This window comes from Xyrauchen texanus, chromosome 2, assembly GCF_025860055.1.
Source record: "Xyrauchen texanus isolate HMW12.3.18 chromosome 2, RBS_HiC_50CHRs, whole genome shotgun sequence".
Lineage (NCBI taxonomy): Eukaryota > Metazoa > Chordata > Actinopteri > Cypriniformes > Catostomidae > Xyrauchen > Xyrauchen texanus.
In genome coordinates, this window is record NC_068277.1 from 7,680,372 (window position 1) to 7,692,508 (window position 12,137).

Here is a 12,137-nt window from a genome sequence, read left to right on the forward strand (position 1 = left end):
TCGTATAGGATCAATCTGGATAAAGTATAATTTAGTGCATTTAATGGTATTATACCTTATTTATCTCTCCATTAAAAAAATTACACCATTCCTTATAATATAAAATAACACATTTTATGTTGCCTTCACTAAATACATTCTACAAGTTCATACATGAAGAAAATATAAATTGTGCAGGGTTTGTGGAGTAACAGAATACATGTAATGGGATTCACGTATTTAAAATACAAAATATAAGTAACTGTATTCCACTACAGTTACAATTTAAATCATTGGTATTTAGAATATAGTTACATTCAAAAAGTATTTGGATTACTGAAGAGATTACTTTGCATTTTATTGTCATTTCTTTGATTTAATATTTAGTCCTTTAGATGGAAAACGTTTATACATATAAATGATGCGATCCAAAGTGCATTTGAACAGCGGTGAAACACTTTCTTATGATGTGTTACATTCATACAAGCAGACAGAGAAGTACGTTTGAAGTAAGTTTGGAGTAGAAGAAATAGAAATAAACCTTGTGTAAATTATTAGCTTTATGCTAAGCTAAAATGCTATTTCTAGCCATTTTACATGCACATGTTACCAGACACGATCATATTTACTTATCAAGAAAATTAATGTTAGATCATAATCTCTTATTTTCCAGTAAGACCTTTGATATTAGGGCAAAAATCGTATTCTTGATAATTATTTTTTGTATTGTTTTCCTGTAAAAATATCTAAAAATCCTTAAAACAAGATCAATTTGATTCATCTTGTTTATAGAAACAACACTGCATAAGATATTTAGGTTTATCAGAGAATGTATTTTCAACATGTGTATTTTGTCTTACTGTACTGGCAGAGATTTTATAGTCAAAACAAGTGAAACAATCTACCAGTGCTGAAGAAGTAATCCAAAGTATTTAGATTACATTACTGACCTTGAGTAATCTAATGGAATATATTACAAATTACATTTTACAGCATGTAATCTGTAGTGGAATACATTTCAGAAGTAATCCTCTGCAGGGGAAAAAAAAGAAAATTACTTGTCATCACAAGTATAACCACTAGGTGGCTGCAGAGATCCACAAATACATGCCTGGTTGTAACACAATTAATATGTGTATGTAGTGGATGTTCCTCTGCGTTGTTTTATTTTTATTCTATGATATGTTTAACACACAGTTTTCCACACAAATCTGGTCATGCCAAAGGTGATTTAATTATAGCACCTGTGTGATAAAACACATAAACAGAGAGGCATCGTTATCTGCAACATATTCTCTCTTGCCTGTTAATCACAAAATACATTTTGATTACACCAGATAGTCAATTACAGAACACACAATGAATGCAATAAACATTCTATTAATAAACTAAAGTATATCGTTAGCGTTCCTAGAAAATATATATAATGATACACATATTTTATACATATATATATTTATCTATTAATTAACCGAAATGTTAGCCACAAACACGTCTCACACGTGAAACACACCACGCCGTCATCTCACACAGTACACTATTTACACGTTAACAGCACTCAAATAAACTTTAACAAATTGACAACGCGAACTGACGGTTAAATACAATATCACATTGAATACTTTTTCACATTTGCTCATTTTAACATGCGATGAAGGGAGCTCATGAAATCGCACCTCTCCTCTCTAATAGCATTGCAGGAAAGAGGACGAACTCTGATTTCGCTGCTATTTTAATCTCTCACCTACGTATGACGTCAGCCGACGTGCATACAGAGATCATTACCTTTCATAAGAGCATGCAAAATACTTTCAAAATAAAATACCCCAAAACAAATAATAACAATTAAAAAGGATAACAAAATAAAATAACAAAAATGACTTATAATCTGGTGTAACAACATATCCCTGCTACATGTGAGTGTGTGTGTGTGTGTGTGTGTGTGTGTGTGTGTGTGTGTGTGTGTGTGAGCGTGTATTTATCACTTTGTGGGGACCAAATGTCCCCATAAGGATAGTAAAACCCGAAATTTTTGACCTTGTGGGGACATTTTGTCGGTCCCCATGAGGAAAACAGCTTATAAATCACACTAAATGATGTTTTTTGAAAATGTAAAAATGCAGAAAGTTTTCTGTGAGGGTTAGGTTTAGGGGTAGGGTTAGGTTTAGAGGATAGAATATAAAGTTTGTACAGTATAAAAACCATTATGTCTATGGAAAGTCCCCATAAAACATGGAAACACAACATGTGTGTGTGTGTGTGTGTGTGTGTGTGTGGGTTTATTGATTTTATTTGACAAATTGAAAAAAATTGCTCTGTGTTTTAGTCCCGCCCATTCATTTCCAATCGTCGGTCAAATTTGACCGCAAACAGCACTAGTGTTACTTTAGACACAAAACCTCAACTCATCTAATTCAGTCCAAATTTTTTGGTGTGTTCAGATGACAAATGTAGGAATAGTATCCAAGACTTGGACCACTCAGATGAAAGATACAATTTTTATTAAAGAAACCAAATTTAAATGGGTCACATATTACCCGAAAAATAAATGAGGGTTAAACGGAGAGGCGTTTTTGCCTTTAAAATATGTCAATGGAGTCTAGGTATCAGGCTCTCTCTCAGCTAACATACAATATAAGTAAATACAAATTTCACTCATGCATTATAAAACAATTTTAACATAAACAATCTTTTCACACAATAGAGAAAGTGCTTGTTGCGTCTGCTTGCGCTGTACATGATCGACACATGTGCACATTTACACGCTGTTCGCTTCCCATCCCGCTGATGTTCGCCGGGAGGCTTCATGCAGGCTGTTTCTGTGTAGTGTTCACATAAACTTGTTTTCATAAAAATCAGAAATGTGCTAGTCGCAAATATTGAGACACACGTCAATACGCTGCTCATTCCCCGCCGTAGGTCCCTGGGATGATGTGCAAATGTGTTTCTGTGTGTTGTGTTCACACAACAAATATTCTCACACAAAAGAGAAAGCATTCGCTGTATGAGACACACACACATTCACACGCTGTTCACTCCCCACCAGATTTTTACATGAAATGTTGTTGTGTGTGTGATCTGCATCACCGATTCATTCCTGTGTGTATTTGTGTGTGTGGGTGTGTATGTTCTACATTTTGGATGTGTAATGGTTTCACCCCTTAATTTCTGTCTGTGTGTATTCTGCGTTGCGGCTGATGTCGTGGCAGATTCCCCACAACAGCCATCGAAGCTCAGTCGAGTCAAAGATTTCTCTGAGGCGCAAAGTTCTGATACCAAAAATAGACTTTGTTACAGAGTAACAAAGCCGAGGTGGTCCATGGAGCATCTAAAATAACACTTCAGAATAATGCATTTTATATAAGGTTTCTGTTCCCCCTTATCTCTTTGAGTGATGGCCTCCTCATCCAATGAAATCGTCTTATGCCTCCCTGGTTTCATCTTCGCCGTCTCCCTTCTAGCTGGTCACCCTTGACCCCAATGTGCTTCAATGATGGCAAAAGCATGAGTATTTCATTTTCTATGTATAAAACACACTTTAATCACTTAATGTGGTTACATATTTTATATTGACTAACTATCCTTACTTCGAATAGTATATTAAATGATTTCCCATATCACAGTCGTTTCATCTCATTTCTAGCACTAATCAATGCACATATATCATCTGCCTTTTTTTGGACACCAGGCAGATCCTGTCTCTGACCTTAAGTCATCCTTTTAATATCCACACACGCACACCTCCCTTAAAGTCAAATAAAGTTGAACAAATAAAGGCTGTCCACATACATGTTTTTCATCTCATTTCTAGCACTAATTAACACACATATATCATCTGCCTTTTTTGGACACCAGCTCTGCTCCTTTGGGTCACACAAAGTTTGACAGAAAGAGGCTGTAATTCTCCCTAGAGAATCCAAGCTTCATTTTTCCTTTGTTTTGCACTTTGATTATTAAACTGAGTAAATGATCATTAAATCAATATAGGAATGATTAAATATCTAACATAATGAATGCAATTCACAATGTTATTATTATTAATAGTACATTGATTAAACATTGTCATTTTTAGATCATTGCATACATAATAATTCAGTGATCAAAAATGGATTAACTGAACGATTAAATAAAAATATTCTATACTGACTTTTAAAATGACATTTTACAACATGTAATCTGTAATCTGTAGTGGAATACATTTCAGAAGTAATCCTCCCAAATGTGTCATGCATTGGTGGCAGATTCCTTTCCTCTGCAGGGGTTAAAAAAAAAGAAAATTACTTGTCATCACAAGTATAACCACTAGATGGCTGCAGAGATTCACAAATACATGCCTGGTTGTAACAAAATGAATGTGTGTGTGTGTGTGTGTGTGTGTGTGTGTTTATTGATTTTATTTGACAAATTGAAAAAAATTGCTCTGTGTTTTAGTCCCGTCCATTCATTTCCAATGGTCGGTCAAATTTGACCGCGAACAACACCAGTGACACAAAACCACAACTTATCTAATTCAGTCCAAATTTTTGGGTGTGTTCAGATGACAAATGTAGGAAAAGTAACCAAGACTTGGACCACTCAGATGAAAGATACCATTTCTTTAAAGAAACAATATTGAAATGGGTCATAAATTACCCAAAAATAAATGAGGGTTAAACAGAGAGGCGTTTTTGCCTTATACTGTACAGGCTCTCTCAGCTAATATACAATAAAAGTAAATACAAATTTCACTCCCATGCATTATAAAACAATTTTGTTGCAGCAGGATTTATATAAGAAACAGTCATTGATTAATTCAGTTTTCAATTCACGTTATTGTACACGGGCTTCAACTAAGTCCTTGTCAACTAAGTGGGAGTGGTGGTGGTGTAGTGGTCTAAACCACATAACTAGTAAACTGGTAATCAGAAGGTTGCTATTTTGATCCCCACAGCCACCACCATTGTGTCCTTGAGCAAGGCACTCCAGGTTGTTCCCGGGGGATTGTCCCTGTAATAAGTGCACTGTAAGTCGCTTTGGATAAAAGCGTCTGCCAAATGCATAAATGTAAATGTAAGTCGTCGGAAGGAATCCCCATAGCGATTTTTGCAATGTCTCGTTCCCTTCATCTCAGGGAACCGAGGTTACATGTGTAACCCGAGACATTTCCCTGTGTGTTTATTCCTGTGTCATCTTTTTGTTCTGTCTGTGTTGTGTGTTGTCATGTCAATGTGAAGCACATGGTGGAGTTTGTTTTTGCTAATTGCTTTTTAACTTGTTTCCCCGGCCACACACCCTTGTTTAATTATTGTTTGATTAATTAGGTGCACCTGTCTCTCATGTGTCTGTCTCCCTTTAATATTTTGTCTGTCCTCTATAGTGTGTTTGCCAGTTTGTCTTCAGCGTTCCTTCGGTCGGTTTGTCTCTCAGTCTTATTTTTCCCTCCCGCCCAGCACATGTTCAGCGGCCTGTATCTTGAGAGCAGAGACTTGGCAAATGGCCCACTGCTATGAACGAGCAGCTAAACAGATGTATATATATATATGATGTCACAGCATCTGTGAGCTCGTCCAGATTGGTGTCTGCAGCTTCAAAAACACTCCAATCATTGCAGTCAAAGCAGGCTTGTAGTTTATAGTCTGCTTCATTGGTCCATATCTTTACAGTCCTTACTACAGGTTTAGCTGATTTTATTTTCTGCCTGTAGGTCAGAAGAAGATGAACCAGACAGTGATAAGAGAGTCCCAAAGCTGCTCTTGGGACAGAGCGATATGCATCCTTTACAGTGGTGTTGCAGTGATCCAGTACATTTCTGTCTCTGGTGGGGCATGTAATGTGCTGTCTGTATTTGGGCAGTTCACGGGTGAGGTTGACTTTGTTAAAATCACTGAGAAAAATGATAAGTGAGTCCGTGTATTGTTGTTCCGTGTCTTTGATCTGATCAGCCAGCTGTTGCTGCGCTTACGCACGTGTGTGGCGGGATATAAACACTCACCTGAATAAACGAGGAAATCTCACCCGGCCAGTAGAAAGGCTTACAGTTGATAACGAGTGCTTTCAAATTAGTACAGCATATCTTCTTTAACCTTGTTACATCTGTGCACCAACTTTCATTGATATAAAAGCATGTTCCACCGCTTTTCCCCGTTAACTCCGCAATGCGATTCGCTCTGAACAGCTAAAATCCCGGCAGATGTAACATGCTCTCCAGAATGGATTAACTCAGCCAGGTTTCTATGAAGCACAAGGCATCAGAGTTTGAAAAGTCCTTGTTTGTATGGGTGAGGAGATGTAGTTTGTCCGTTTTGTTAGGAAGAGAGCGGAGATTCGCTAGATGAATACTTGGCAGCGCTGTTCAAAAGCCACGCTGACGGAGCTTGACCAGCGTGCCGGCTAGATTCCCTCGCCTGCATCTCATAGTGCGCTTAAACAACACTGCTGCGGCTCCAATAAAATGTCCAGAAAAACTTCAGAATAGTCCAAATCCGGGAAAAGACTGTCTGGAATGTGCAGTTCGTCCCTGGTAAAACAACAGAAAAACAACAAAACAACAAAAGAATTGGAGAGCTCCACACCGAGGTTGCCATCCATAGTGCCATCTTGAGAAGTAATTAGAATTGGCTGAAAGATTCAGGGGACCTGCCCTCCCAAATAAATCTTATCTTCATATACCACCAAAATTCCCAAAATTCCCTGGTTCATTTCTTAACGCAGCAACACAAGCAGGTGGTGGTATTGGTCAGGTTATTATTTTAGTAGAATTTTGGTGCATCCTTTGTATTAATATTATCGTGTTGATTGGTCCATGCTTCTTGACAGTATGAGATTCTAGTAGTGATTAAAATTCTAGTTTAGTTATAATTATGGTGACGCAATGACAATGTAAACCATTTGCCCTCTTCTTTAACCCTTTAAGCTGTGAAGGTGTTTTTAAAGATTTCCTGTTTCAGTGGCATACCCAAAATTTAAGGCTTTTAACTTGAGAAGAAAAACATGTTTGGTATCATTGAAAAGAAAACTTTAAAAAATATATAGAATTATAATATAGATTATAATACAGTCTGAAACTCTCAGCCTAAGAAACTGCTGAAAATTCCAAAAACATTTAGCCATAAATTTTTAGCTTTTTTTTTTTTCTTCAGATTTTTCAGATTTGACATTATAAATCTCTAGGTGTAAATAAGGTGGCTCCAAAAAGCTGATTTTGTTTTGTTCTCAATCATGTCAATTGTCTCAATCATGTCAATTGTCAAAAAATTGTGTTGATACAACAAAGCAATCAAAAATTATAGCATTACAAATATAATTTATCCTAGTGTACAAAACGTCTCCAAGTGTCCAAAAGCCTCCAAACAAATAAAACATAATAATTGTACATAAGAACTAACTACACATGCAAACACAACAATGACTAAAGGTTTTCATAGCATGCAGACATGATTTTAGTAATTAAATTTGACAGAATTAGTACATTTTGAGAATATATCGAGTTTGTGTAATTTACATGGCACCATCTTCTGGTGGCCATATGTAACATTGTTATCCTAACAGATATTTGACACGCATGGGGCAAGATTGGATCTACTTTTACTGGTCAAGATACATTCAACAACTTACTTTTGTGGCAACAAGATGGATATTGTGTTATCTGTTGAAATGATGTGGGTTTGCAACAGGTTTTAGTGTATCTTTATATTTCCTCTGAACTATAGAGGCCTAGACTGGTCTAGAGATGAATATCAATATATTCTCACGGGTTAGGCTATTTTCTGAGTCTGTTTCCCAGAAGCGGCCAATAAAAATGAATTGATAACAGGCACACGCATTAGTAAACGAACGCCGCGTTCCTGTGGGACTACCTCATCGCAACTCTAACACAATAAAACATCTCCTCCCACTCTGATACATTAGCACTGTCAGATTTCACAAGTATACCCTCACGTCTTCTGCCACTGAGAGAAGCCCAATACCACAGCGAAACAACAGGTTCAAATAGAGGTTGAAATTTGACTGTATACTGCATTCATTTACATACTAACAGATAATCCTACTCTAAAATGTAGGTCAATGGCAAATATGTCTCTGAAAATGAACATTTCTATATCAATATATTTCTCATTATATTTTAGATATTTCAGATTAACTATATTGATATTGCAAACACATAAACGGTTTTCAAACATATTTGACAAGATACTTTTTTTTTAAATTCAGCCTTTTAAAGAGGCATGCCAGTATGTATTCATTTAACGCACACACCAGAGTTAGAGTGGACCCGTCTTCACTAAATTAGGAAAAGTGGACCACAGTCTTGGAAGTGTGTGATTTATATTAATATTTAATATTCTGCTCAGCTTGCTTTTGAGAAGTATCTTAAGTTTTTTTTAAATTGCTGTAATTAATGAATTAAAAAAATTGTAAAAACAATAACAAACAATATATTATGAAATCCCTTGGTTTCATAAAGCTCTAAACTGTACTGGCCTCCCTTGCATTTTAAGGAATTATTTTGTATATGTATCAGAAGTCAGACCCATCACAGTCAGGGTTTGATTAATTCTGGTAAAGGGGAGGGGCTTCTTTTGATCTTGTATTTGCATACAGATGAGCTCATGAAACTGCGAAGCAATCCTTTATGTCCTGAAGACATGTCTGGAATACCAACATCACAAAAATAAATGTCTAAGATACCCAAATCTGCAATTTGGTGTAACTGCTCTTGCTCTATCTACTCCGAGCGGGATTCGAACTGGCGTCTCCGGCATGCGAGGCGGGCACGCTAACAAGGAGGCTAAAGGCTACAACCCTAGACTCAGTCGCTAATGTGCCTCTTGAGGCCAGGGGAGTGAGGTTTATACATTGCACAGCTACCTACCAGTTGTCTACCATTACATTAACCCCCCTAAACCTCACTCCCATCTGGGTCACGGCACCACTGAAACCGGTCCTACTCAACCCGCTCCGAGCAGGTTTTAAACTGGCATCTCTGGCATGGGAGGCGGGCACGCTAATGAGGAGGCTAAAGGCTACAACCCTAGCATTAGTCACTAATGCGCCTCTTGAGGCCAGGGGAGTGAGGTTTATACACTGCACAGCTACCTACCAGCTGTCTACCGTTACACTCACCCCTGAAACCTCACTCCCATCTGGGTCACGGCACCACTGAAACCGGTCCTACTCAACCCGCTCCGTGCGAGTTTTAAACTGGCATCTCTGACATGGGAGGCAGGCAGGCTAATGAGGAGGCTAAAGGCTACAGCCCCTAGCATCAGTCGCTAATGCGCCTCTTGAGGCCAGGGGAGTGAGGTTTATACATTGTACAGCTACCTCCCAGCTGTCTACTGTTACACTGGCACACCGAACAATAGTCTCTACAAGAGTGTGCCGTTTGTTTGTTTTTTTCAGTTCATTGAAGATAAACAGATGCAGAGCTCCAGCCAATCACACTTAGATGAGTGATGGGTACGCAGTTGTTGAATTTACCAGAGCTGATGAACCAGTCAGCAAAGTTGAATTTGTTTTTCAGTTCTGCTCTGCCTCCAGATAACCCTTCCCTGATCAGGATAGCGCTGGCAGCCAGAGGTGGCAGACGCCAGTGTGATCGAGCAACTGAGACTCCCTCCACCTCGCCTTTCTGTTCAGCGTTTAAGTCACAATAATTAGCCTCTTCAGTCTGGACACCTGCACAACTGACACTGTGAGACAAGTGTGAAAGCTGCTGGTCATTTTGACTTTGGGCAGATCAGAGAAGCACAGACTGATGAACACGATGAACACGATTGAGATTTTGCATGTTGATAGTTTGCTATTTTAAAGAAATGTTCCAGGTTCAATACAAGTTAAGCTACATGAACAGGCACAATGTTGATTACCACAAAAATGTATTTTGACTCAATCCCCCTTTTCTTTAAAAAAAACAAAACACTTGGCACTTACAATGGAAGTGAATGGGGCCAATCCGTAAAAGTTAAAATACTCATTGTTTCAAAAGTTTAGCCACAAACCATAAACAATATGCACTTTAACATGATTTTAGTGTGATAAAATCACTTAATAACCTTTTCTGTGTAAAGTTATAGCCAATTCGACAAATTCGTTGCCATGATGATGCTATTACATCAAACCCTAAACCCTAAAACAACTGTAAAAATTACAATTTAAACAACTTTGCAGCTCAAATAATACATGAGTTTGAACAGACGAATTAATGTAAGTGCTTTTATAAGTTATAATCTTCAGATTTCTGCCTTTGAACCCTCTAAAAATTTGCCCCATTCACTTCCATTGTACGCGCCTCACTGTAACCTCGATATTTGCTTCTTATTTTTATTTTTATTTTTTTTAAGAAAAGGAGGGACGAGTCGAATTTAGTTTTTATGGCAATCAACATTAAGACCTTGACTAGTTTTGAGCCCGGAACATTCCATTAAGTAATTTTATAACAGTTTTAGAAACAATATATTTGAGATGTTTTGAGACTACCCTTTGTGAAGAAAAACAATATTTCTTTAATATTTCAGTTGTCTCTCCCAGACAGGTATAATGGAAGAACTAAAAAATAAATAAATGATTAGCTTAATTTAAAAATCTCTTTTTAATTTGACCCATAAATAGGCATTTAAAAATGTATGATAATTGTTTAGAAATGTAGTGAAATATAACAATAGAATAATAAATGTAGAACTCATTTTTAAGTCTAACTTTAAACCTTCAATTTCATTTTGCCAATTGCTTTTTATTGATGCTTTTATTTTGAATAAGCAGAAATGAAATAAAATAATAATCTTTTATAAATACTTCTGACAGACTTGTTATATGTACAACTTTCATTGGTTTTTATTGTAATACAATTTCTTCCAAGAAGTTGTGATGATAAAGCATGTTGAAACAAGCTAAAATAAATCATACTCCACAGTAACCAGCAGAGGGCGATGCTCGATTAATGATTGCACATGGATCCAAATAGTGACATGTTAGAGCAGTTTGATACCATGTGCACCTCATATCAGAAAAAAACATTGTAGTGTTGTAACGTAAAGGTGTCTCTAGCACTGAAGTTTGATTGTTGACTTTACTAAATCATGAGAATATTTGGAGTAACATGGGCCTATATCTACAGTTCACAGCTAACTTTAAAATCATTTTAAATTTGCAATTGAAAGCACTTTAAAATATGAAAGAAGTTATTTTTATCCCATTTATCTTGGCTATTGCTAATGGTGCAACTCATGAGTATCTTTTCAAATCGACCACTGTGTTACGGTCAATGGACTTGTATTGTGCATATTCAATATATTGAGCTTTTTTAATTACTGTTACTATTAGCACATACTGTACATTACAATTATGTTCCTACTACGTGTTTATGCAGCTTTGGCCTCTGTGTACTTCTGGTTTAATTGTGTCTGAACGAGTAATTTGTTTAATTGACTACAAGTGTTGATCTAGCCACTATATCTCAAACATTTGAAACCCCTTCAGCAATGCATAGCAAGTTGTTGTTATTGTTTGAAAATGTTATTGAACAATGCCTGAATTAGCTCATGTAGAATGCAGCTCAGCACTCCTCCGAGACTCATTACATACAAGCAATATAGGAGTATCAGTTTGTTTACTAAATGCATGTTTTGTGAGTTCAGGACTAATTGCATTTTTACATAATCCTTTAGAAAAATAATACACATACAGTACATATGGGTCAATGATGGGACTGTAATTTTTTTTGTCCATGTCTAATTTATATTATAAATGCAATTTACACAAATCAGTTATTTGAATACACCTCTTCTATGATGCACAAGTTTTTAATTACTGAGTTCAGTCATTTTCATATTTTGCTATGGGGGTTTATAGTAAAAAGGGTAATTTGGTGTAACCACCCGGAGACAGTAAACATTTTTTTATTTTAAAATATTTGAAAAACATTTGTGTCACCAAAGTCATGTGCTGTAACCAAGACGTAGGTAGCATTTTTGTTATCATGTGACAAAATTAATTCTGTATGCATGTATGCATGTAAGTATGTATGTATGCATGCACGTTTGTTTGTATGTATGTATGTATGCATGTATGTATGTATATATAAAATATGTATGCATGTATGTATGTATACACTCACCTAAAGGATTATTAGGAACACCTGTTCAATTTCTCATTAATGCAATTATCTAATCAACCAATCA